Below are 24,853 nucleotides of genomic sequence, written 5' to 3' on the forward strand. Positions count from 1 at the left end.
ACCAATCAGTGGCCACATTCATCAAAATCTGATAGATAAAGCTGTTTGAAAATTGCTGCTGACACAACAGTAAATAACTTTTCAGCTATTATTTTTCAAATGTGGAATTCCTTTTCTACCAGTGAATGCTTTTAGAATAAGATTTTGTTGGTTAATTACCATAACCTATGATTCAGCACATCTAATGGCATGGGAAATTATTTCATAATAATGCCTCCTTCTTTGGCTTCTACAACTAATTAGTCCATTACATTGTTTAATTTGTGACCAGTTGTTTATTTGTACCATTTCCTTTGATTTACCCCACCCCTAACTGACCTGAGAGGTAGAGGAGCACCAGGACATACTTTAGAGTCCACGGTACCCTATGCAGGAACCAAGAATGGTGACTTTCACAATAGGGGGAGAGGTACCCCCTTCCCCTTTGCTCCTCCTCAATAGTTCTGGTCAATGACACCTCTTTGGAGCTGTGTCTGCTCTGCTGAATCAGTGGTGCACATATCACACCGTTTCAAAGCCCGTCCTGACAGGCCCTTCCACTGAGACATTCTCAGTGGCATTCATTGAATGTAAAAGGCCACCACACTAAACTCTTATGTCTACCCATCTCCTCAGGCTTGACTGCACCAGCCGCATCATACACGGATAATATAAACATTGTTGTAAAAAACATTCCAAAATGTATGCAATAACATTTAAATAGCAGGTTACCAATAGTCAAATATTTAGAGAACAAAATAACAGCGATCATAACCATACATTGTAAAGAGGAATTACCTGCCGTTATTTAAAGCCATAGAAGACATCTAGTCCTACTACAAACTTGAGAACAGTTTCAATACTAAAATAAATACATTAAAAATGTATAATTTTAATCAAGTCACAATTTTAATATTAGCACTGTACTTTCTTTATTGCATCACTGATGTTTAATTCACATCTGCTATGCCTATCAGAGAGTTCTCAACCTGATCATGTCTTTCTACCAATATGGACAGCGTTGGGACAGTCTGAGGGCGGAGTCCGGGTGGAACTGGGAGTTATGTGGGCACTATTGATAATCAGAATCAGTGCCCATATAGCTAACTGGGCAAGTAGGATCACTTAAATAGTCCAGTTGACATTCAGCCTAGGGCAGTCAATGTTATTTTAATCACTGACCACTTGCAGGGCACAATTATCCCCAGATGTTCAATGCAAGGCTATGTCTGGCATGGTACTGAATATCTGGGGCTAACTGAAAGTACACTGGCTGCAAGAACTTATACAAGTACTGGCTGATATTCAGCAAGGGCCTACAGAAGACAGTTATTATTAATTTAAATGGGCTCATTTTCAAAGCACTTAGCCTTCCAAAGTTCCATAGAAACCTATGGAACTTTGGACGGCTAAGTGCTTTGAAAATATTATGTGGGCCATGGCTGATATTGGCTGGGACCCACATAATGGTAGAGGTGCCTCAGTCCCTCCAATCCCCCCTCCCTCTTTCCTCCTGCCTTCCTCTCCCCTTCTGAGCAACTGCTGAGCCCAGGCCAATCCACATCCTGGTAGACTTCACCTCTATCCCCATCACCTTAGGCTTCTCAGGCCTACCTTAAAAAAAAATTATTTATAAAGATTTAACAGCAAAAATCAAGTAGTGCTTCACAGCATAGTTGTACAGAAAAACAAACTAGATAGGATAAGCAATTGGCATAACAAGAAACAAAAATAAATAAATAAATCTTTCTCCAATAAAGCCCATTTCCCATCTCAGTTCATCCACAATAAAAATAGGAGTCCAATACATTAAAGTGTCAAGGAATGATTAAACAAGTAATCATATAGGAAAACAAATGCAGAAGGCTGTAGTCAATCAAGATATGACCAAACTTAAAATGAACTATATTTTCTCTTCCAAGGAAGAAACAATGGCCCTTCTCAGAGCTATAAAGGCAGTCAAATGTGAGAGGTCACCAAAAAATATATTTAACTGCCTGACTAATTATGATATACTTACAGGGGAACTTCATGGAAAAAGAAACAACTTTGATCCAAATTTTAAAACAGCAGGTCTTCGATTATATAGCACTAAATGAAGAGATAGATATTATAGGTATCTCAGAGACCTGATGGAAGGAGGACAATCAATGGGACACTGGTGTTATCAGGGTATAAATTATATCACAATGATAGAGTAGATCAAATGGGGGGCACTATATGTTAAAGATGGAATTGAGTCAAAGAAAAAAACATTCTACATGAAACAGCAGCATGGTATACGTATGGATAGAAATTCTATGTGTGAAGGAAAGGAGTATACTGGTAGGGCTGTACTACTGTCCACTAGGACAAAACAAACTGCAACGAGTCTCCCTGGTACTGAGATTAGCAGTAGGTCAGAGCTGGCAGAATGCTGTACAATGCCCTCTTTCAGCCACATTCAAGGTAAGAACTAAGTTCTCTAACATGGCTAACATGTGAAAGGGATCTAAAACTGGCTTACAAAAAAGGCCACTACCTCATGGACTACCGGAAACAAAACAGGGCATACTCTGACCCAGCAGAGGGAAAAGCACCATGGGAGTAGAGCCTACCAACTACCAACATCATGAGCATGTGCCACAAGCTAGTGGAATCACGGAGCCCAATACCCTACACCCACCACAATGCATTGCTGATGTGACTCTGCAGTGCCCTTAACAGAAAAGGTGTCACACTCACCCGAGAGCCACATCAGAACCAGGGAAAGGCTGTCAGAGGATAAAACACATTCTGCTGTCATGAAGGTGGGTACGGCATTTGAGGGTGGCATACAGGCTGGAAAAAAAGATTTTAAAGTGGGTTTTTTTTTTGTGGGAGGGGGTTAGTGACCACTGGGGGAGTCTGGGGAGGTCATCCCCGATTCCCTCCAGTGGTCATCTGGTCAGTTGGGGCACTTTTTTGGGACTTGTTCGTGAAAAAAAAGGGTCCACAAAAAGTGATCCAAAAACCGCGGTAAAAATGCCTTTTTTTCGATTATCAGCTAAAGACGCCCATCTCTCCTTGGCCTATAACCACGCCCCAGTTCCACCTTCACCACGCCTCAGACACGCCCCCGTCAACTTTACCCGTTTCTGCGATGGATTGCAGTTGGAAACGCCCAAAATCGGCTTTCGATTATACTGATTTGGGCGCCCACGGGAGAAAGACGCCCATCTCCCGATTTGGATAGCAATATAGGCGTTTTTCTCTTTTGATTATAAGCAGGATAGTTACAACTTTTTCAGGTACAGCAGCAGCAGAAAGGCTGTGAGGGAATCTGTGGGACCATGAGATCATCAAAGAGCAAAAGGGATGCTCATGGATCATAAGGTCATAGCGGAGAAACAAAATGAATTCTTTGTTTTGGTCTTTTCTGAAAAAGATGTAAGAGATCTACTTGTACCGAAAATGGTTTTCAAGGGGATGATGCAGAGGAACTGAATGAAATCTCAGTGAACCTGGAAGATGTACTGAACCAAATTGACAAATTTAATAGCAGTAAATCACCTGGCCTGGATGGTATGCACCCCAGGGTACTGAAGGAACTCAAACATGAAATTGTTGATCTGCTATTAGTCTTTAAAATTGTCCATGGTTTCTGAAGATTGGAAGGTGGACAATGTAATTTTTAAAAAAGGGTTCCAGGGGTGATCTGGGAAATTAAAGACCGGTAAGCCTGACTTCACTGCATGACAAAATAGTGGAAATAATTAAAAATAATAGAATTATAGAACACATAGATACACTTGGAAGGGTGCTTAGCACCACCTAGTGTATCTCAGAATGCACTGGGCAGGGGCTGGACACCACCATTTTGTTCTGGGCTGGCCCAGAAGCAGGAGGGAAGAGGTGATTCTTCTGCCCTCCTGCCTCCAACTTTCCAAGGTATGGAGAAGGGAGGGAGGTCACTAGACCACCAGGTAAATCTTTGTTGGGGGGGGGGGCAGGAGGGGGTGCAAGGCGTCAGGTTCACTGGACCACCAGGAAGATTTTACTTGGGGGTCCGGGAGGGGGTGCATGGTCCACCAGCCACCAGAGCTTTTATGCTTGGGATCCAGGATGGGTTGCGGGGGGGGGGGGGGGGGGTTGGGGTCCAAAGGACCATCAGGGCTTTTATGCTTGGTGGTCCAGAAAGGGATGCAAGGGGGGTTGGGGTCCACTGGACCATCAGGGAATTTTTGTTCTGGGATGCTGGGGGGGTGGGGGTGGGGGTGGGGGTGGGAGGAGATCCAATGGACCACCTGGGATTTTTGGCAAATGCATTTGACAGCTTCAAATCACAAATGCGACCAATGCACGACAGGGATCTGTGCATCTCATTTGCATGTAATCCCTTTGTACATTTGTCACTGTTTGTGACTCGGTAATTTTTACTAATGTACCCGTATTTAACGGGTGTTGCTGTGCATCTGCTCCATATTCTACTGTGGATTAGGAGAATTGGTTATTGGACAGAAAACAGAGGGTAGGATTAAATGGCCATTTTTTCTCAATGGAAGAGGGTGAATAGTGAGTGCCGCAGCATTTGTACTGGGACTGGTGCTATTTTACATATTTATAAATGATCTGGAAATCAGAACGAAAAGTAAGGTGATTAAATTTACAGATGAAGCAAACCTATTCAAAGTTGTGAAAACACATGTGGACTGTAAAAAATTGGAGTAAGGAAATTGGAAGACTGGGCATCCAAATGGCAGAAGAAATTTAATATGGACAAATGCAAAGTGATCCACATTGGGTAGAATAATCTACATTGATGCTAGGGTCCAACTTAGGAGTAAGCATCCAGGAAAAAGATCTAGGTGTCATTGTAGACAGTACAATTAAATCTTCTGCCCAGTGTATGGCAGCAGCCAAAAAACAAACATGATGCTAGGGATTATTAGGAAAGGGATGGAAAATAAGACCAAGAATAGTATAATGTCTCTGTATTGCTCCATGGTGTGTCCTCAGCTTGAGAATTGAGTCAATTCTGGTTGCCGTATCTCAAAAAAGATATAGCTGAATTAGAAAATGTTAAAGAAGTGTGACCAAAATGATAAAAGGGATGGAACTCCTCTCACATAAAGAAAGGCTAAGGACGTTAGGGCTCTTTAGCTTGGAAAAGAGATGGCTGAGGGGGGATATGATTGAGGTGTATAGAATCCTGAGTGGTGTAAATGGGTAAAAGTGAATCAATTTTATATACTTTCAAAAAGTACAAAGACTAGGGGACACTCAAGGAAGTTTCATGGAAATACTTTTAAAACAAATAGGAGGAAATAATTTTTTTCACTCAATTAATAATTAAGCTCTGGAACTCTTTGCCACAGGATGTTTTAACAGTGGGTATCATAGCTGGTTTTAAAAAAGGTTTGGACAAGTTCCTGGAGTAAAAACCCGTGAAGGGGCATAATTGAACGCAAACGCCCATGTGTAAGAATGTCCATCTCCGAGAACGGGTCGTGAAGGGGTGGGCAGAATCGTATTTTCGAAAAAGATGGACGTTTATCTTTAGTCTCGAAAATACGGTTTGTGCCAGGCAAATGTATTGGATGTGAGCGTTTTTGAGATTTGGTCATTTGTTTGAGCTGGGCGTTTTTGTTTTTCAGCGACAATCGAAACCAAAGCGTCCCAGCTCAAAAACAACCAAATCCAAGGCTTTGGGTTGTGGGAGGGGCCAGGATTCGTAGTGCACTGGTCCCCCTCACATGCCAGGACACCAACCGGGCACCCTAGGGGGCACTTTTAAAAAATAGGAAAAAACATTAAATTACCTCCCAGGTGCATAGCTCCTTTACCTTGGGTGCTTAGACCCCCAAATCCCCCCCAAAACCCACTCCCCACAACTCAACGCCATTACCATAGCACTTAATGGTGAAGGGGGGCACCTACATGTGGGTACAGTGGGTTTTGGGGGGGGTTAGAGGGCTCCCATTTACCACCACAAGTGGTACAGGTAGGGGGGGGATGGGCCTGGGTCCGCCTGCCTGAAGTGCACTGCATTACCCACTAAAACTGCTCCAGGGACAGGACTTGTTGCTGCTGTATAACCTTGGCACAGCAGTTCACACCGTAAGACTAATCTCGCTGAAAACGTCCTTTATTTCAATAACCACGTTTACTCACAGTTAACTGCAGATCAGAGGTTGTGCCCCACTGGCAAAGAGTCTCCCTGGTACTAAGATTAGCAGTAGGTCAGAGCTAGCAGAATGGTGTACAATGCCCTCTTTCAGCAACATTCAAGGTAAGAACTAAGTTCTGTAACGTGGCTAACACACGAAAGGGATCTAAAAGGGACTTACAAAAATGGCCACTACCTCGTGGACTACCGGAAACAAAACAGGGCACACTCTGACCTAGTAAGCAGAGGGAAAAGCACCATGGGAGAAGAGCCTAGCAACTACCAACATCGTGAGACTGTAACACAAGCTAGTGAAATCACGGAGACCAATACCCTACACCCACCACAATGCAATGCTGATGTGACCCTGCAGTGCACCCGAGAGCCACATCTGACCCAGGGAAAGGCTGTGACAGGATCGAACACATTCTGCTGTCATGGAGGTGGGTACGGAATTTGAGGGTGGCATAGAGGCTGGGAAATAAGGTTTTTGCAAGTGTTTTTTTTGGTGGGAGGGGGTTAGTGACCACTGGGGGAGTCAGGGGAGGTGATTCCCGATTCCCTCCGGTGGTCATCTGGTCATTTAGGGCACTTTTTAGGGACCTGTTCGTGAGAAAAAAGGGTCCAAAAAAAGGGTCCTAAATTCTCACTAAAAACGCCTTTCTTTTTTCCATTATCGGCTGAGCATGCCCATCTCTGCTCGGCCGATAACCACGCCCCAGTCCCGCCTTCACCACGCCTCCGACATGCCCCCGTCAACTTTATTCGTTCCCACGACGGAGTGCAGTTGAAGACGACCAAAATCGGCTTTCGATTATACCGATTTGGCCGCCCACAGGAAACGGACGCCCATCTCCCGAACATGGGCATTTTTCTCCTTTCGAAAATAAGCAGGATAGTCTGCTATTGAGATAGACACACTGAAAGCCACTGCTTGCCCTGGGATCAGTAGCATGGAATGTGCTACTATCTGGGTTTCTGCCTAGTACTTCTGACCATTACTTATGTCATTTTTTGGGATTCTCTGGCGATGTCAGGGAATGCATAAATCGTAAGCCCCCCCCCGGAAATGTTAACTCTAAAATGAAAGTAATGCTTCATAATTTTTTTTTCTCAGCCAGCACTATTAAAGTCAAAATTACAGTAACAGACAAAAGTCCCGAAGCCAAATCTGCTTGTTGAACCATTTATTCAGCAGGGGATAGTCAACTATCTCCCACTGAATATTGCCGGTTAGCAGCTATATAACCAGCTATCCACCAATTTTCAGCCCCACTTTAGCGGTTTGGTTGCTTGAATACATGGGATATCTTTGGTTGGTTTTAATATAACTGGCTAAGTCTGAATATCAACTTAGCCAGTTATGTTCAAACTTGCCAAAAATAAACTGGAAATTCACTGCCGGAAACGGCCCGGCATTGAATATCCAGGTTTAGCACTGACCGCGGGCATTAGCCAGGCTAACTCCTGTGGGCTGAATATAGGCCCCTCGGAGTTTAATCTTAAAATACAAGTTTCAACCTGCCCCATCTTTGTCTCTAATGATAGCATCTGTCCTGTTCAGTTGGGATCTAATATCGCATGGCATATTGAGCCAAAATTCATTACAACAGGTTTATTCACTAAAGTGGCAGGTAGACGAGAAGTCAAAATATCCTTCGTCATCTGAAGCTTCTCTCTAGCCAGTTCCTGGCCACTGACAAAGACATCTCCATTAGAAGGAATGCCGCTGTTCTTTTTACTGTGTCTCTCTCCAGTTTCCTTCTGCGATAGCAATGATTTCTCACATGGAAGAGCAACTTCGCCAAGGACGCCTACAAGCTTCCCTGCTCTCATTTATGGTGGACTCCAGTAGAAGAATTTGTTCCTCAGGGCTGGGGAGGAGGGGTTTGCGGTTCAGAGCTGAGTGATGGCTCTGCTCCAAAGGAGCCTTCCACCTCTCCCTCAGGGAGAGGTTTCATCAGAGCGTTTCCAGCTGCCACCAATTAAATTAAATTGACGGGGAAAATCCACTGCTTATTTCTGGGATAAGCAGCATAAAACTTATTGAACTTTTTCAGGATCTTTCCAGGTATTTGTGACCTGGATTGGCCACTGTTGGAAACAGGATGCTGGGCTTGATGGACCCTTGGTCTGCACCAGTGTGGCAATACTTATGTAATGTGTCAGATCCCCTGCAGGTCACAAATGTATCTATCGGCCTCTTTGGAGTTGTTACCAATGGTATCTCAACATGGGGAGCCTGCTTTCCCCTCCGTTTGGTCCTAACAGTAATGAAATTAAAACTAAAGGTAAGCACACATGTAGCTACAGACATCCAACCACCGCCACCTTGGGCCTACGTTTGCAGCAACCTGGTGGTCTACAGGTAATATGTGCAGAAGTGATGCCCACTTGATCTTGCCTGGCACAGTTGCCTCATCAAAATGGCTGCTGAGCCTCTTTTTTTTGTTGTCTGAGCTTCAAAAAGCTTGACAGGTTATTGCCAGCTGTGACTCTTTGTTTTATGTGGTTTAATATTCCATCGTGGTAGGTAGAATAGATGTTATAGCTATTCATGGGACCTACACATCTTTGTAAACAATCGTAAATATGCTGACAGATTATACAAATCATAGAGTTCTAGGCATAGTGAAATAAGAACCCCTGATGCAGGCACATGCAGCAGGGGCATAGCCAGACTTCGGCGGGTGGGGGGTCCAGAGCTCGAGGTGAGGAGGCACATTTTAGACCCCCCCCCCGCCATTGCTGACTTTGCCCCCCCTGCTGCCGACCCTCTCGACCCCCCTCCCACCGCCAACCCGCCGTTGCCTGCCTTTGCTGGCAGGGGACCCCAACCCCCACCAGCCGAGGTCCTCTTCTTCTCGCAAAAGGCTTCCTTCTGTTTCTGACGTCAACGTGCAGGACGTCAGACTTACAAAACGAAGCCTTGCAGATCAGCAGACTTCGGCGGGAGGGGGTCCAGAGCCTGAGGTGAGGGGGCACATTTTAGCCCCCCGCCATTGCCGACTTTGCCCCCCCCCGGCAGCCGACCGTCTCGACCCCCCCTCCCGCCGCCAACCCGCCATCGCCTGCCTTTGCTGGCAGGGGACCCCAACCCCTACCAGCCGAGGTCCTCTTCTCGCAAAAGGCTTCCTTCTGTTTCTGACGTCCTGCACGTGCAGGACATCAGAAACAGAAGGAAGCCTTTTGCGAGAAGAAGAGGACCTCGGCTGGCGGGGGTTGGGGTTCCCCGCCAGCAAAGGCAGGCGACGGCGGGTTGGCGGCGGGATGGGGGTCAGGCGGGTCGTTAGCAGGGGGGTCCCTGGCCAAATCTACGGGGGGCACAGGCCCCCCAGGCCCCATGTAGCTACGCCACTGACATTCAGAAACATGGCTATTTCAGGTCATATCAATAAAGTGCTCTCTTATACATGTATATGCCAGTATGCTGCTTGAGCATTATTCTGTAAATACCTCTCTATTTTGCACATCACATATTAGCAAGGGGGGCATACACATGGGCAAAGTGTGAGTGGAACATATGCAGGGATCTCACTTACATATGCAACCTCACCTTAAGGATCGTGTGCAATTCTGGTCGATGTATCTCGAAAAAGATATAGCAGAATTAGAGCAGGTTCAAAGAAGGGTGACCAAAATGATTTAGGGGATGGAACTTCTCTAATATGAGGAAAGGTTAAAGAGGTTAGAGCAACTGAGGGGGGATATGACAGAGATCTACAAAATCCTGAGTGCTATAGAATGGGTAAACATGAATCGATTGTTTATTCTTTACAAAAGACTAGAGAACACTCAATAAGGTTATATGGTACTACTTTTAAAATGAATAGAAGGAAATATTTTTTTTCACTCAACAAATAGTTAAGCTTTGGAACTTATTACCAGAAGATGTGGTAACAGCAGTTATTTATTTTTGTTACATTTGTACCCCGCACTTTCCCACTCATAGCAAGTTCAATGCAGCTTACATATTAAATACAGGTACTTATTTGTACCTGGGGCAATGGAGGGTTAAGTGATTTGCCCAGAGTCACAAGGAACTGCCTGTGCCTGCAGTAGAAATCGAACCCAGTTCCCCAGGACCAAAGTCCACCATGCTAACCACTAGGCCACTCCTCCACTCATATCTGGTTTTAAAAAAAGTTTCAGACAAGTTTCTGGAGGAAAAATTCATAGTCTGCTATTGAGATAGACATGGGAAAAACTACTGCTGTCCCTGGGATTGGTAGCATTGAATCTTTCTACTATTTGGGATTCTGCCAGGTACTTGTGACCTGAAAACAGGATACTGGTCTAGATGGACCATTGGTCTATCCCAGTATGGCTATTCTTATGTTTTCGTGGGCGTCCCTGACACAGTTAGGTTGGATATCCACACTTAAGCCAGCTCTATGTGGGTGCCTAAAATGCATGCCAAGACCGGGTTACACTAATATTTTACTACAGAACCTAGGTGCCTTGGTTCTATTATAAAGTAGGCTCCTACTACCCACCTAAATGGAGGTGCCCAGTTATAGAATTTCCCCTTGAATGTAAACAGGAAGAACAAACATGAGTCTATCTGCATACTGCTAAAGTATGGTAAAAACGTCTATGAAGGTGATCATTGAATTGTGTGTCGGGTCTGGGTTTATAGATAAGAGTGATCCTTTGGGATGGCTAGTTAGAAGAGAAAAGGTCAATATATAGCCATGAGGTGAACATATATCCCACTGCTGCTCTTTGTGATTTTGGACAAGTTACTTAACCTTCGATTGCCTCAAGTACAAAATTAGATTGTGAGCCCTCCAGGGACAGGGAAATATCCAGTGTACCTGAATGTAGCTCACCTTGAGCTACTACTGAAAAAGGTGTGAGCAAAATCCAAATAAATAAATATAATTTGAAACGTTTAAACTAGATGTTTTCAAATTATTTCTATATTCATCTGTTTAGATTGTACTGCTTAATATACTACCATGTACTAAACCATCTAAGAGGGTCTTTTACTAAACGTTAGCATATGTTATCCACCACAGGACCTCTTTTATTCCCTTCTACCCACTAAGTTAGACTTTTAAAGGTATATATGCTGTTTTCTGCAGCCTGCTTGTACATTTAACATCTGTTTAGTGGCTGAATATTGCCACTTCATTGTGTTAAACATCCCCCAGTTCTGTATAGGTCACCTATATTTGCATGCCAAACTCTGGGCATAAACCTGAGATGCATGTGCAACTTAATTGGCTATTGAGCTGTTAGCCATCAATAAGTGGATGCTAACATCTAATTATTGAGGTTAATTTGCACCAATTAGGACTTATAGTATGCATCTGACTGCATGCTATAATATATTACTGGGCCCAAAACTCATAGTGCACAACCCAAAAGGGGACATGGCCATAGATGAGGCATGGGTGGGTCAGAGCATTCCAAAAATTGGTGCACAGTATGATAGAATACCAGAGATGCGTGCCCAAATTGGGCGCCAGGAATTATAGCTGATTTCAGTAGGCATAAATGGGGAGGATTCTCTATATGGTGGCAAAAAAAAATCCATGTGGAAAACATTTTCACCTAATCATATTCTATAAGTGGCACCTAGATTTTGGCACAGAATATAGAATACACTTAGCTGATATCCCAGCACCAAAACTACGTGCATCCACTTACACCAATGAAAACTTGATGTAAATCCTGGCATTTAGATTTAGGCGCACATGGCCACATTCTATAACTACACATGTAAATTTTAGAATGCCCACAAAATGCCCATTTCCCCTCCCATAACTATGCCCCTTTTAGTCTGTGCATGTTAGAACTTAGGCACAGTGTGTTACGAAATATGCTTGGTGAGTTGTGTGCATAAATTCTAATTATTGCCAATTAGTGCTCATTATTGCTTGTTAAGTGCTATTGTCAAAGCTAATTAGATTGTTAAGCTAATTAAAATATATGCGTAGTTATAGAATCTGCCTGGATTTTGGCATGGATCTCTAGATCTGTCCAGAGCACTCCTTATAGAACAGCACTAAGTGCTGATTTTTTCTGGTACCAATTTTTGAGTGTCATTTACTGAATCCAGCCCTGTGGGTTAGATTCTACACCATAAAAATCAGTGCCCCCCCCCCCCCAAAAAAAAAAATATAGATAGATAGATAGATAGATAGATAGATAGATAGATAGATAGATAGATTCTACACCATAAAAATCAGTGCCTATATATATATATATATATATATATATATATATATATATATATATATATGCCTAGGTATATTCTATAAACTACACCTAACTTTAGACGTGGTTTGCAAAATACACCTAGGGCCTATCCATGCAACTAAAGCTAGTTACAGGAATTTACACTTAGTAAATCTTCGTGTAAATGACAGCGACTAAGTTAGGTGTGGAGCAGGTATATTCTATAATAGTGTGTATAATATTTAGTAAAGCCCACGATCCACCCATTTCATGCCCATGACCATGCTTCCTTTTTGTCAGCTCACATTAGAATTTATGCTCATCACTTTATAGAATACACTTAGCAAGTTGTGCAGGTAAATTCTAATTAAAGCCAATTAGTGTCAGTAATTGCCTGTTAATTGGCAATTATTGGCGCTGATAGGCTTGTTAAGATAATTAAATTGTGCATACAAACCAGAATATGACCTGAATTGTGCATGCGACTTAAGTCACACTATATTAAATCTGGGGTTTATGTCTAAATCATGCAGTCCCTGGAAAGCCCCAAATCTCACCCTCTTTTTTTGGATGGATAATTTTGGTGTATACTGATTTGAGGCTGGATTAAGTAAATGGCACCCAAAGTTAAATGCTGGAAAGATCCACGCTAAACTAGCATTCTGTAAAGGGCTCTCTGTGCTGGACACCATTTATAGAATACTACCTTAGTGTGTATTTCATACCTAACTTTAGATGCATGTATTTTCGCCTCCTGAAACCTGGTGTAAATGCTGACGCCTAATTTTCAGCAGTTGGGCGTGAAAATGACAGTATTCTATAACACTGTGCCTAACTTCTAGGAATTTATTTATTTATGACATTTATATCCCACATTGGGCTAGATTCTATATATGGCACCTGAAAAATCCACACGGAATAAATTTCCACCTAAACGTATTCTATAAGCAGCACCTACACCAATGGAAATGTGGCATAAATGCTGGTGTATAGATTTAGGTGCTAAGGGGTATATTCTATTACAGAGTGCGTAAATTTTGGAATGTCCGTGTAATGCCCATTACCCTGCCTATAACCATGAACCTTTTAGGCTCCATGCATTAGAATTTAGGTGCTGTCCATTACAGAATATGCTTAGCAGCTATGCACCTAAATTCTAATTTTTGCCAATTAATGCTCATTATTGCTTGTTAAGTGCTGTTAATAATGCTGATTGGCTTGCTGCTATAGAATATGCTTGGATTTCAGCACAGAAAGCTAGGTTCAATATATAGGGAAAGGGGGGAAATGGGACTTGATATATCGCCTTTCTGTGATTTTTGCAACTACATTCAAAGCGGTTTACATATATTCAGGTACTTATTTTGTACCTGGGGCAATGGAGGGTTAAGTGACTTGCCCACAGTCCCAGGGATTATCCCAAACAAGATCAAGTTCAGTGAGGCTCACAATTAATAAACATCAAGAACACAATTTGATGTCTTAACATAATATGACAAAATATGAATAAAAGGAGTTAAACCGAGATGGAATGAAAGAACTAAAGTCAATTAGATTTATTTATTTTTGTTACATTTGTACCCTGCGCTTTCCCACTCATGGCAGGCTCAAAACTCATGGCAGGCTCAATGCGGCAGGCAATGGAGGGTTAAGTGACTTGCCCAGAGTCACAAGGAGCTGCCTGTGCTGGGAATTGAATTCAGTTCCCTAGGACCAAAGTCCACCACCCTAACCACTAGGCCACTCCTCCACTAGATTCTATTAAGGGATGAACTTAATAGGAATGCTTTCAGTAGTTTGCGAAAATGCATGTAGATGTTTATAAGTATCATTTGTTTTGGTAATAAATTTCAATGCTTTTTACATTGGTATACAGGAATGCCCCCTGACCCACCCATGCCCCTCCAATGGCCATGTCCCTTTTGAATTGTGAGCTAGAAAACATAGGCACGACTATTACAGAATAGAGACTAGGACAGATGAGTGCAAATCCAAATTGGTGCCAATTACCTCTAATTATAGATTGTTAATGTCTTGTCAACTAGTTAGTTTACATGCCCATCTGCCTTGTGTGTCTAAATTTGGGTGTCCAACTTTCGGTGACCTATATAGAGTCCAGGGATTACTGTATATACCCCAAATTATACATTAAAGTGGTTCAACAAATACTTATTTGGTTGGCCTGGATGGAGGAACCTCTATAATGGATGCTAAAACTTAGGGGGCCCTTTTACAAAGCAGCGGTAAACCCACCTCAGGCTTAGTGTTGCAATTCGGAACTACTGCTGGCCCAATGCAGGCACTGGCAGTAGATCCACCACCAGTGCATGGCATTTCCAGTGCTAGCGGAAATATTCAAAAAATATTTCTGCAGGGAGTTACCTAGTGGTAATTGGACAATACCGCGCGCTGGCTGGTTACCGTTGAGTTAGCATGGGAACCCTTACCACTACCTCAGTGGGTGGTAGTTTGTGCTCCCCCCCCCCTCGCATGGCTGCAAGGTAAGCGCAATCTTACCACATGTCATGGCCATTTCGTTTTTGGGGACTTTTTATCTGCTGCAGTTAAAAGGGCCTCAGCGCATGGCAAAAACTGCCACTAGTGCAGCGCCCCTTTTTCCACAGCTTAGTAAAAGGATCCTTAGGTGCTAAGACAGTATTCTATAAAGGCATCCGGGTGCCCAGATTCTTTATAGAATAAAACTTAAGTTGTTATTTGGGTGCCAGCATTTAGGCATCAATCCAAAAGGACTGCATTATAATTTGCAGGGACCTTCAAACAACAACAAAATATCTCCCAGCAAATATCTACTTATTTAAAGTTTAATATCATTTATAGCATAACTTTTTGTACTTTCAATATTCATGTATCCAATGCTTACAGAAACTGTTGTTTAAATATTTAAGAATAGTTTTTGTGGATCCTCAGAAACAAGGCTAGCTGACTACCTGTAGCCTTTTAATTCCAATGTAGACGCTGCCAATCATCATCCATTCAGATTTCTTTACTTTCACTTTTAAATTACCAAAGTTTGGGAAATTCTTAAAGCAGCAAAATTTCTTTCTGCACCAGACTTTAGTAAAATTCATTAGAAATACTTAGCTTTCTAGAGCTGCTGAACTCAGACTCTCCGCTGAAAGTCTGGTGCAGAAAGAAAATTTCCTGCTTTAAGAATTTTAGAGTTTTCCACATTTTGATCATTTAAAAGTGAGAGTAAAGAAAAATAGATCAATGACAATTGGCAGCATCTGCATTGGATTAAAAGGCTACAGGCAGTCAGCTAGCATTGTTTCTGAGGATCCACAAAAAATTTTCTTCTTAAATATTTAAAGAACAGTTTCTGTAAGTGTTAGATATATGAATATTGAAAGTACAAGATGTTATGCTATGAATGACATTAAACTTTAAATCATTGGATATTTGCTGGGGGATATTTTGTTGAGCATTGAGGCATCAACACTTATTCCATATAAAAGGCAGGTGTAAATGTTAAACATTAACAATATTAACAACAAAAACTATATTCCTCCATATACCTCTCAGTTCAGTGCAGATCACGTTTGTAAAGAAGCTGGACATTTTCTGGAAGTACAAACACTAGTCAGTATGATAGAGTAATGATGTATAATATAACTACAAAAATAAGAGCCGTGTTAGTCATTACAGTCCAAAACAAATTCCCTAAACAAATAGGTTTTTATTTGCTTACGAAATTGACTGTAATTTATTACAGAAAGCAATAGGGCTTGAACATGCTTATCTAAACAAGCCGCTTGATACGGAAAAAGAATAATAGCCTAGTTCTTTTTGAATTCTTTAAAGATGTAAAAGGAAATAAGGTCGATGATCTTGTAACTCGTAATTTTTGTAAGAAGACTAAGGGCCCTGCTTTCAGAAAATGCTAAAAATTAGTGCCTGGTAACACTGAAGACACCCATAGGAATATATGGGTGACTCTAGCATTAGCGCATGCTAATTTTTAGCGTACGCTAAAACATTAGCATGCCTACAGCACAGCTTAGTAAACAGGCCCCAAATGATCCAAAAGATAAGGTGGAGCTAAGCCATACAACATCTTGTAAATGAGACAAAAAAAATTGAACAACACCCTGGCATGCACAGGAAGCCAATGAAGCTTTCCGAAGTACAAGGAGACACTGTCGTATTTTTTCAAGGAGTAAATCAAACGTAGCACTACATTTTGATAGTATAAAGTTTCTTCAGCAATTGTTTAGAAGATTCTAAATGGATTGCATTAGAATAATCTAATAAACGCAGGATCGAATATTGCACTATAAGCTGAAAATGATCTTGATCAAAATATTTCCAGACACGTCATAAGCTACGTATCATGAAAAATGCCTACATGACGGCACCTAGACATGCAACTTACACTATAAGTTTGTATCTAAACGTGTGACCTGTCCATACCTTGCCCATGCCCCACATGCATGTCTCTTTTGCAGTTGTGTGCTAAAGCACTACCTCTGGATTCTATATAGTGCGACTTAGGTTGAACGTGCAAATCCAGTCATATGCTGGATTTGAGTGTGCACATATTGAATCTCCCCCTGTGTGCCTAATTTAGGCATCAGGATTTATAACAAGTAAAAATATGGCCTAAATGGAGGTGACCGAATTTAGTTGGTCACCTCCATTTAGGCCATATTTAGGCGCACATCATTACAGAATAGGCTTAGTGACTTGGGCACCTAAATTCTAATCATGCCAAATAGTGCCCATTACTGCTTGTTAAGTGCTGTTATCAGTCTATTCTATAAAATTTAGGTGTTCTTTAGAGAATACGCTTAGGCGCAATTTTTTCTGTGCAGATTTTTCAGCTGCCAAATATAGAATCTAGCCCTCTGTGCATAATTTAGGTGGCAGCATTTACACCAGGCTTTTGTTAGCGTAAATGGCTGTGACTAAATATAGTCACAAAAAACGGGTTTGGAGCATATTCTATAAACTATGCCTAGATTTCTGTAAATCGCACCTAAATGTAGGTGTGGTTTATAGAATACACCTAAGTGTATTTCTTTTCAGTGACAATTTTTTAGGCATTATTTGCCCTTAGGCATTAACTTATAAAATAGCCCTTAACTACCATTTGACCCCATTTTGGTGCCAAGCTTCCATTTGAGCTCCAAAAATTAAGCACTTAACTGAAGCCCAACTTGTGGTGCACTATACAGAATAAGGGGGGATATATTTAAAAAGTAAGGGGCCCTTTTACTAGGCAGCACTAAAAAGTGCCCTATGCTATCCCTATTACTACTACTACTACTTATCATTTCTATAGCGCTACTAGACGTACGCAGCGCTGTACACTTGAACATGAAGAGACAGTCCCTGCTCGACAGAGCTTACAATCTAATTAGGACAGACCAGTGCAGTAGCAAGGGCGGCTGACATCCGGGGCAGGTCGCCACTGCGCACCCCCTCCCCCCGGGTGCAGCACGGCGCCCCCCTCAGCGTGCACCCTCCCCCCGGAGCGCATTCTTACTTCAATTAGGAAGCGAGGGGCGGGCGAGAGGGCCGATCCACCCCTGAGTGCACGTCACTGGGAGCTGCGTCGGCTCCACTGGTTCTTTGCTCTCTCTGCCCCGGAACAGGAAGTAACCTGTTCCGGGGCAGAGGGAGCGGGGAACCAGTGGAGCCGACAACCCCCCAGCGGCGTGCACCCGGGGCGGACCGCCCCATCGCCTCCCCCTCCTTCCTACGCCACTGGGACAGACAAACAGGACAAACAAGAGATAAGTGAATATTAATGTTCCCTTATTTCTATCCCTACCATGGGTCTTTTCCACACGCCACTTTTAGCACTGCTGGGAATTGGCCAATTTTCCTTTTTCTTCAATAATGGCCACATGCTAATTTTCCCCATACCATTGAAGATTTTATAACGCGTAATAATTTATTAGATGAAAATCAGTATGGAGTTCAAAACGTGCACAGTGCTGAAACCTTGATGGTTGTGACAGTAGATGAGATATGTCTGGGCCTGGATAATCATGTTAGCAGCATTCGATACTTTTGATCATGAGATCTTGATAAGCCGTCTTAGCGTTTGTGGTATAAAAGGAACAGTGTTGTGTAGTTTCAATCACATTTAAAGGGGAGGAAACTGAGAGTGCGTGTGGGAGATGGCTTATCTGCATCACATTCTCTCGACACGGGTTCCCCAGGGATCAATGATATCTGCTGTGCTCTTTAATATCTACCTGAGGCCTTTGGGTCATTTGTTGAGATTATTAGGAGTATCCTTCCGCATTTATATGGATGATATACAGGGATTTTTCCAGTTACTGGGAGTGTGTGTGATGCTGTTTTACGAATGCAAATTGTGTTTGAGAAAGTTTAACCATGGTTGGAGAATAATTATTTGAGGTTGAATGTAAAAAAAAACATAATTATTATTTGTGAAAGCAGATCCTAGTGTGGTGTTTCCTAGGTCTCTGCTTTTTTAAGGAGCACTTGTGAAAGTTTCGTCTCAGGTGCAGACTTCAGAAGTATTGATTGACTCTCCTGCTTATAATCGAAAGAGAAAAATGCCTATATTGTGACCCAAATCGGGAGATAGACGTTTATCTCCCAAAAACGAATAAAGCGGTATAATCAAAAGCCGAATTTGGACGTTTTCAACTGCACTCCGTCGCGGATGCGGACAACGTTGATGGGGGCATGTCGAAGGCGTGGTGAAGGCGGAACTGGGGCGTGGTTATCCGCCCATCAGAGATGGGCGCCTTTCGCCGATAATGGAAAAAAAATATGCGTTTTTAGCGAGAATTTAGGGCACTTTTCCTGGACACTGTTTTTCCACGAATAAGGCCCCAAAAAGTGCCCTAAATGACCAGATGACCACTGGAGGGAATCGGGGATGACCTCCCCTGACTCCCCCAGTGGTCACGAACCCCCTCCCACCACAAAATATGCCGTTTCACAACTTTTTATTTTCACCCTCAAATGTCATACCCACCTCCCTGGCAGCAGTATGCAGGTCACTGGAGCAGTGGACTTCAGGCAGGTGGACCCAGGCTCATCCCCCCCCCACCTGTTACACTTGTGCTGGTAAATGGGAGCCCTCCAAACCGCCCCCCAAACCCACTGTACCCACGTGTAGGTGCCCCCCTTCACCCCTTAGGGCTATAGTAATGGTGTAGACTTGTGGGCAGTGGGTTTTGAGGGGGATTTGGGGGGCTCAACACCCAAGGGAAGAGTGCTATGCACCTGGGAGCTGTTTTACCTTTTTGTTTTGTAAAAGTGCCCCCTAGGGTGCCCGGTTGGTGTCCTGGCATGTGAGGTGGACCGGTGCAGTACGAATCCTGGCCCCTCCCACGAATAAATGTCTTGGAGTTATTCGTTTTTGAGCTGGGCGTTTTCGGTTTCCATTATCACTGAAAAACAAAAACGCCCAGCTCAAACAAAGATAAACGTCCATGTTTTTTCGAAAATACGATTCGGTCCGCCCCTTCACGGACCCGTTCTCGGAGATAAACGCCCATGGAGATAGGCGTTTCTATTCGATTATGCCCCTCTCTGTGTGTTCTCTTTTGGGCCACAGATTCAACACCTGATTCGCACCTCATTTTTTAAACTGCATCTCTAAAGTAGGTTAGGTCAGCTTCTTCCTAGGTCTACGAGTGCTGGAAATCTAATTGTTCCTGTTATGAATTCATTTCGCTTGGATGTTACAAGGAGAAGATCTTTTTCCATTGCTGGACCCTTTAAATGGAATTGTTTGTCAGCTGGACTGAAACATGAAAAATATTTGCTGACATTTAAGCACAAGTTAAAGCATCATTTGATGAGTCTGGCATTTTTTGTTCCTGCTGTATAAATAGCTTGCTGGTATTTTGGGGCTTTTTTTTACTTTCTGACTATGGATTTTTTTTTTTTTTTTGTGGTTTGTTCTTTTTTCTTTTAAGTGGGTTTTATTAGTGTATTTTGTACCTCGCTCTGGATAAGGGTGAGTTATAAATAATAAAATCTAAACACCTATTTTGTTGACCTTAGGGGATCATGTGCTAATCCTGCGCTAATCAGTTAGCGTAAGGGTTTTCAACCCAGTCCTCAGGGCACACCCATCCAGTTGGGGTTTTCAGAACATCTCCATTGAGTTCAATGGGGATATCCTGAAAACCCTGACTGGCTGGGTGTGCCCCAAGAACTGGGTTGAAAACCTTAGTGTATAGCAATGCCCATGCGCTAACCAATAAGCATAGCTGCACCCACTCTCTGTTCCCAAACAAGACCCTGTACTAAAAAAATAAATTTTAGTTTTTAGCATGTGGGTAGCACACACACATGCAAAAACTACGCCTAAGCATGCCCTGCAGTAGTGCATTTTAGAGCTGTACCCAATAGCATATTTTACTATTCATCCAAATACGAATAATGAAAAATATTATTTGGCCAAATACGAATACTTAAGAAAGCTTTAAACTAAATTTGCTGAGGATGGATGAGAAAAGCCCCAAAGTCATTAACAATCCTTAGGAAGGTAAGACATCAAATACCCCTATAGAAAGGGGGGAAAGGGTATAACATCTGGAGAGCCTTACATATCAATGCCTATAGCATGGTAAAGAAATGCCTAGATCTAGAGGATGCAATGATAGAAGCCAACTTGAATATAGTGGTGGTCATGAAGACATGGATCATGGAAAACCATGACTGGGATACAGTTATACCTGGATATAATCTATTCAGGAAGGACATGGTAGGAAAAAAAAAGATGAAGGATTGGCATTATATGTTAAGAATAAAATCCAAGTGACAGAACTGCAGGACGTATTGGGTAAGGAAGAAGCTCTGTGGGTTAAACTGGTAAGAGGGAAAGGAAAATGTATTTACATTGGTTTATTATACAGATCACCTTCACAGTCAGAGGAAATGGGCAGGGACTTAATTGAAGATATCCACAAGATAGCTAGGAAAGGACAAGTACTACTGATAGGTGATTTTAATATGCTGGACATGAAGTGGGGTGTCCCTGCTGCAGAGTCAACTAGAAGCAAAGAGATCTTGGATTCCCTCTGGGAAGAATTGAATAAGAATTGTTTCAGCAGTGGGTGACGGGACCGACATGGGATGGATCTATTCTAGACCTCTTGCTTACAAATGAGGACATTGTTACTGATGTTATGGTGGGAGATCATTTGGCATCTAGTAATCACTGAATGGTATGGTTCAATATTAAGACAAAGGGGGAAGAGGGCTTATTCAAGATTGAAGATCCTAGATTTCAAAAGAGCTAGCTTTGCTGACATGGGGGAATTTCTTAAGGAAGAGTTGTTTGGATGAGAACAGCTGAAGGAAGTAGAACAGCAGTGGGCAAAACTGAAAGGAGCTATTTTAAAGTATTTAACCTTTATATTAGAAAATTATATAAGATTAAGAGGAAAAGAAGGCCACTCTGGTTCTCAAACATAGTAGCTGAAAAGGAAAGAGAAAGAAGATTAGTCTTCATAAGTTATAAGAGGACTCAGAAAGAGGATGACAGGCAAAAATACGTGGAAAAGTTAAGAGAAGCTGAAAAAGCTGCCAGGAAAGCGACAAGAAAATAGAAGAAAAGATAGCTGATATGGTAAAATTGGGGGACAAGAAGATATATAAGTGACAGGAGGAAGTGCCAAAATAGCATTGTGAAGCTCAAAGCTGAGGAGGAGAAATACGTAGAAGCAGATAAGAATAAAGCTGAACTGCATAACAATTATTTCTGTTTTGTGTTTGCAGATGAAAAGCCGGGGATAGGACCACAGAAAACAAATGCTAAGGGGATGGATGTGTGGTAGACTGGGACCAATTCTCAGAAGACTGTGTTCGTGAGGAGCTAGCTAAACTAAAAGTAGACAAAATGATGGAGCCTGATTGAATACATCTGAGGGTGCTCAAGGAACTTGGATATGTTCTGATGGCTCTGATGTCTGACCTCTTTAATGCCTCCTTAGAGTCTGGAGTGGTCCCAGAGGACTGGAGAAGGGTGGATGTGGTCCCTCTGCACAAGAGCGGAAGTAAGGAGGTTGGGAATTACAGACCTGTCACTCTGACCTCTGTGGTGAGTAAACTAATGGAAACAAGTCTAAAGTGACAGCTTGTGAGGTATCTTGAATCAAATGGACTACAAGATCCAAGGCAGCATGGCTTCACTAGAGGCAGGTTGTGTCAGACTAATCTGATTGATTACTTTGACTGGGTGACTAGTTGGATGTGGGAAGGGTGATAGATGTGGTGTACTTGGATTTTAGAAAAGTCTTTGACACAGTTCCACACAGGCGACTGATAAATAAACTGAGTGTCCTTGGTATAGGACCTAAAGTGACTGACTGGGTTAAAAACTGGTTAAATGGGAGGAGACAGAGGGTAGTGGTAAATGGAGCATGCTCTGAGGAAAGGGATGTTATCAGTGGTATACCACAAGGATTGGTCCTCGGGCCAGCCCTTTTTAGCATCTTTGTGAGTGATATTGCAGAAGGGCTGTCTAGTAAGGGTTGTTTGTTTGTGGATGATACCAAAGTCTGTAATAGGGAGGACACCCTGGAGGGTGTGGAAGGCATGAGGAAGGATCTAGTAAAGTTTGAAGAATGGTACAGTATATGGGGTGAAGTGCTTCTGTGTATGAAAGAAGAGTAGGACTTGGGTTTGATTGTATCCAAAGACCTTAAGGTGACCAAGCAGGTAGAGAAGGTGACAGCCAAAGCCAGAAGGATGCTTGGGTACATAAGGAGAGGGATGGCCAGCAGGAAAAAAGAAGTGCTAGTACCCTTGCATAAGTCTCTGGTGAGGCCTCATTTGGAGTACTGCGTGCAATTCTGGAGACTGCACCTACAGAAAGATATAAATAGGATGGATCCAGAGGGTGGCTACCAAATTGCTAAACAGTTTCTGTCATAAAACACATAGGGACAGTCTTATAGAACTCAACATGTATACACTGGAAGAGACGCGGGAGAGAGGGTATATGATAGAGACGTTTAAATACCTCAGTGGCATTAATGTACAGAAGGTAAGCCTTTTTCAAATGAAGGAAAACTCTGGAATGAGAGAGCATAGGATGGAGTTAAGAGGAAATAGGCTTAGGATGAATCTGAGAAAATATTATTTCATGGAAAGGGTAGTGGATGCATGGAATGGCCTTCTGGTGGAGGTCGTGGATACAAGGACTGTGTTGGAATTTAAGAAAGCGTGGGACAAGCACGTGGGATCCCTTAGAAAAAGGTGGAGCTAGTGGTTAATAAGGGAAGGCAGACTGGATGCGCCATTTGGCCCTTATCTGCTGTCATGATTCTACGTTTCTATGAATACTGAATGGGCATTGAGCTTTAACCTAACAAATAATAAAAGAAGCAACGTGAAATCAGAGATCAAGTGATATTTCAGTAGGATTTAGCACAGTAGAGCCCCAGATTATTCATATTTGAATTTGATTCATTACTCAGACAAATATGAACAATGTATTTGAGGCACTATTTGGAGCCAAATCAAACTAAATATGAATATGCTGCACAGTCGTAGTGCATTTTAACCTGTAGTAAGCACGTGGGAATGCTTACTACAGCTTAGTAAAATGACCCCTAAATAAATTAGTCATTATCATAATAACATTTCATTTTACAATTAGATATTTTGTGTTCACCACGGTAGATGGTAATATGGAAATTAGCACTTTACTGACCAATTGATCTAATGCAATGAGATTTTGAATGTATATTAAATATGCATACCACATCCTTACTGTAATAAATACTAAAAAAACATACCAGATGTACAATATGTGCTATTGAGCTTGATGCATGGAAACTATGACAATATAAGAACTTATGAATGAAACAGCATTAGGACAAAAGGTTGATTAATAACATTTTCTCTTAGAGCATACAGTATGCACAACCCTACTCTTCACTTTTTCTCTCGTTATCATGCAGTTCTCCAAAAGAAATTAAGATTCTAGATGAATGCTGTATATGCAGTTTCATAGACAGCACTATGCTGATTCATGGTACTGTTTCCTGTTTATTTTTGTAAGCTTATGTTTCCTTCCATAATCATAGAAAATATTCTTTTATTTTCTACTAGATAAGTAGACACAACAGCAAATATGTATATTAATGAATTACTTTGATGAAATAAATGTAATGATATAGCTTTTTTCCCAAAACTGAAATAACAGCAAACTTTTTCCCTTCTGTATTATATTATCACGGTGCTGCTAAATAATATTTTCCAACAGACATGGAGGCAGTACTCTTGTTTTTCATAATACTGAGAGGGTTTCAATTGTTGATGATAATGTGTTATACAATGGCTACATGCAGCATCCCGTAACCCCTTTTCTTACATAGATCAGATCACAAATAGTAGGCTTTTAAGAGGCAGCAATCATTTCCTCAAGATGCAATTTAGATACTATTAGCTCAACAAATGTTTCTAGTCTGAACAGTGTGAATAAAGCAAATAGCACCCATTCAACTTTCTAACACAGAATCTTTCACAGAAAATTGGCATGCATTTGAAAAGCTACACAAACGGAACAGCAACAAAGTAAATCACACTGATGTG

The 24,853-nt window shown here is 42.1% G+C and overlaps 1 protein-coding gene across 1 annotated transcript in view; it reads right to left on the minus strand.

Annotated features, from left to right (window-relative positions):
• KCNIP4 (potassium voltage-gated channel interacting protein 4) overlaps positions 1-24,853 on the minus strand; it is a 594,747-nt gene that overhangs the window by 568,960 nt on the left and 934 nt on the right. The gene's annotated exons all lie outside the window — the stretch shown is intronic.

Source organism: Microcaecilia unicolor, chromosome 2, assembly GCF_901765095.1.
Source record: "Microcaecilia unicolor chromosome 2, aMicUni1.1, whole genome shotgun sequence".
Lineage (NCBI taxonomy): Eukaryota > Metazoa > Chordata > Amphibia > Gymnophiona > Siphonopidae > Microcaecilia > Microcaecilia unicolor.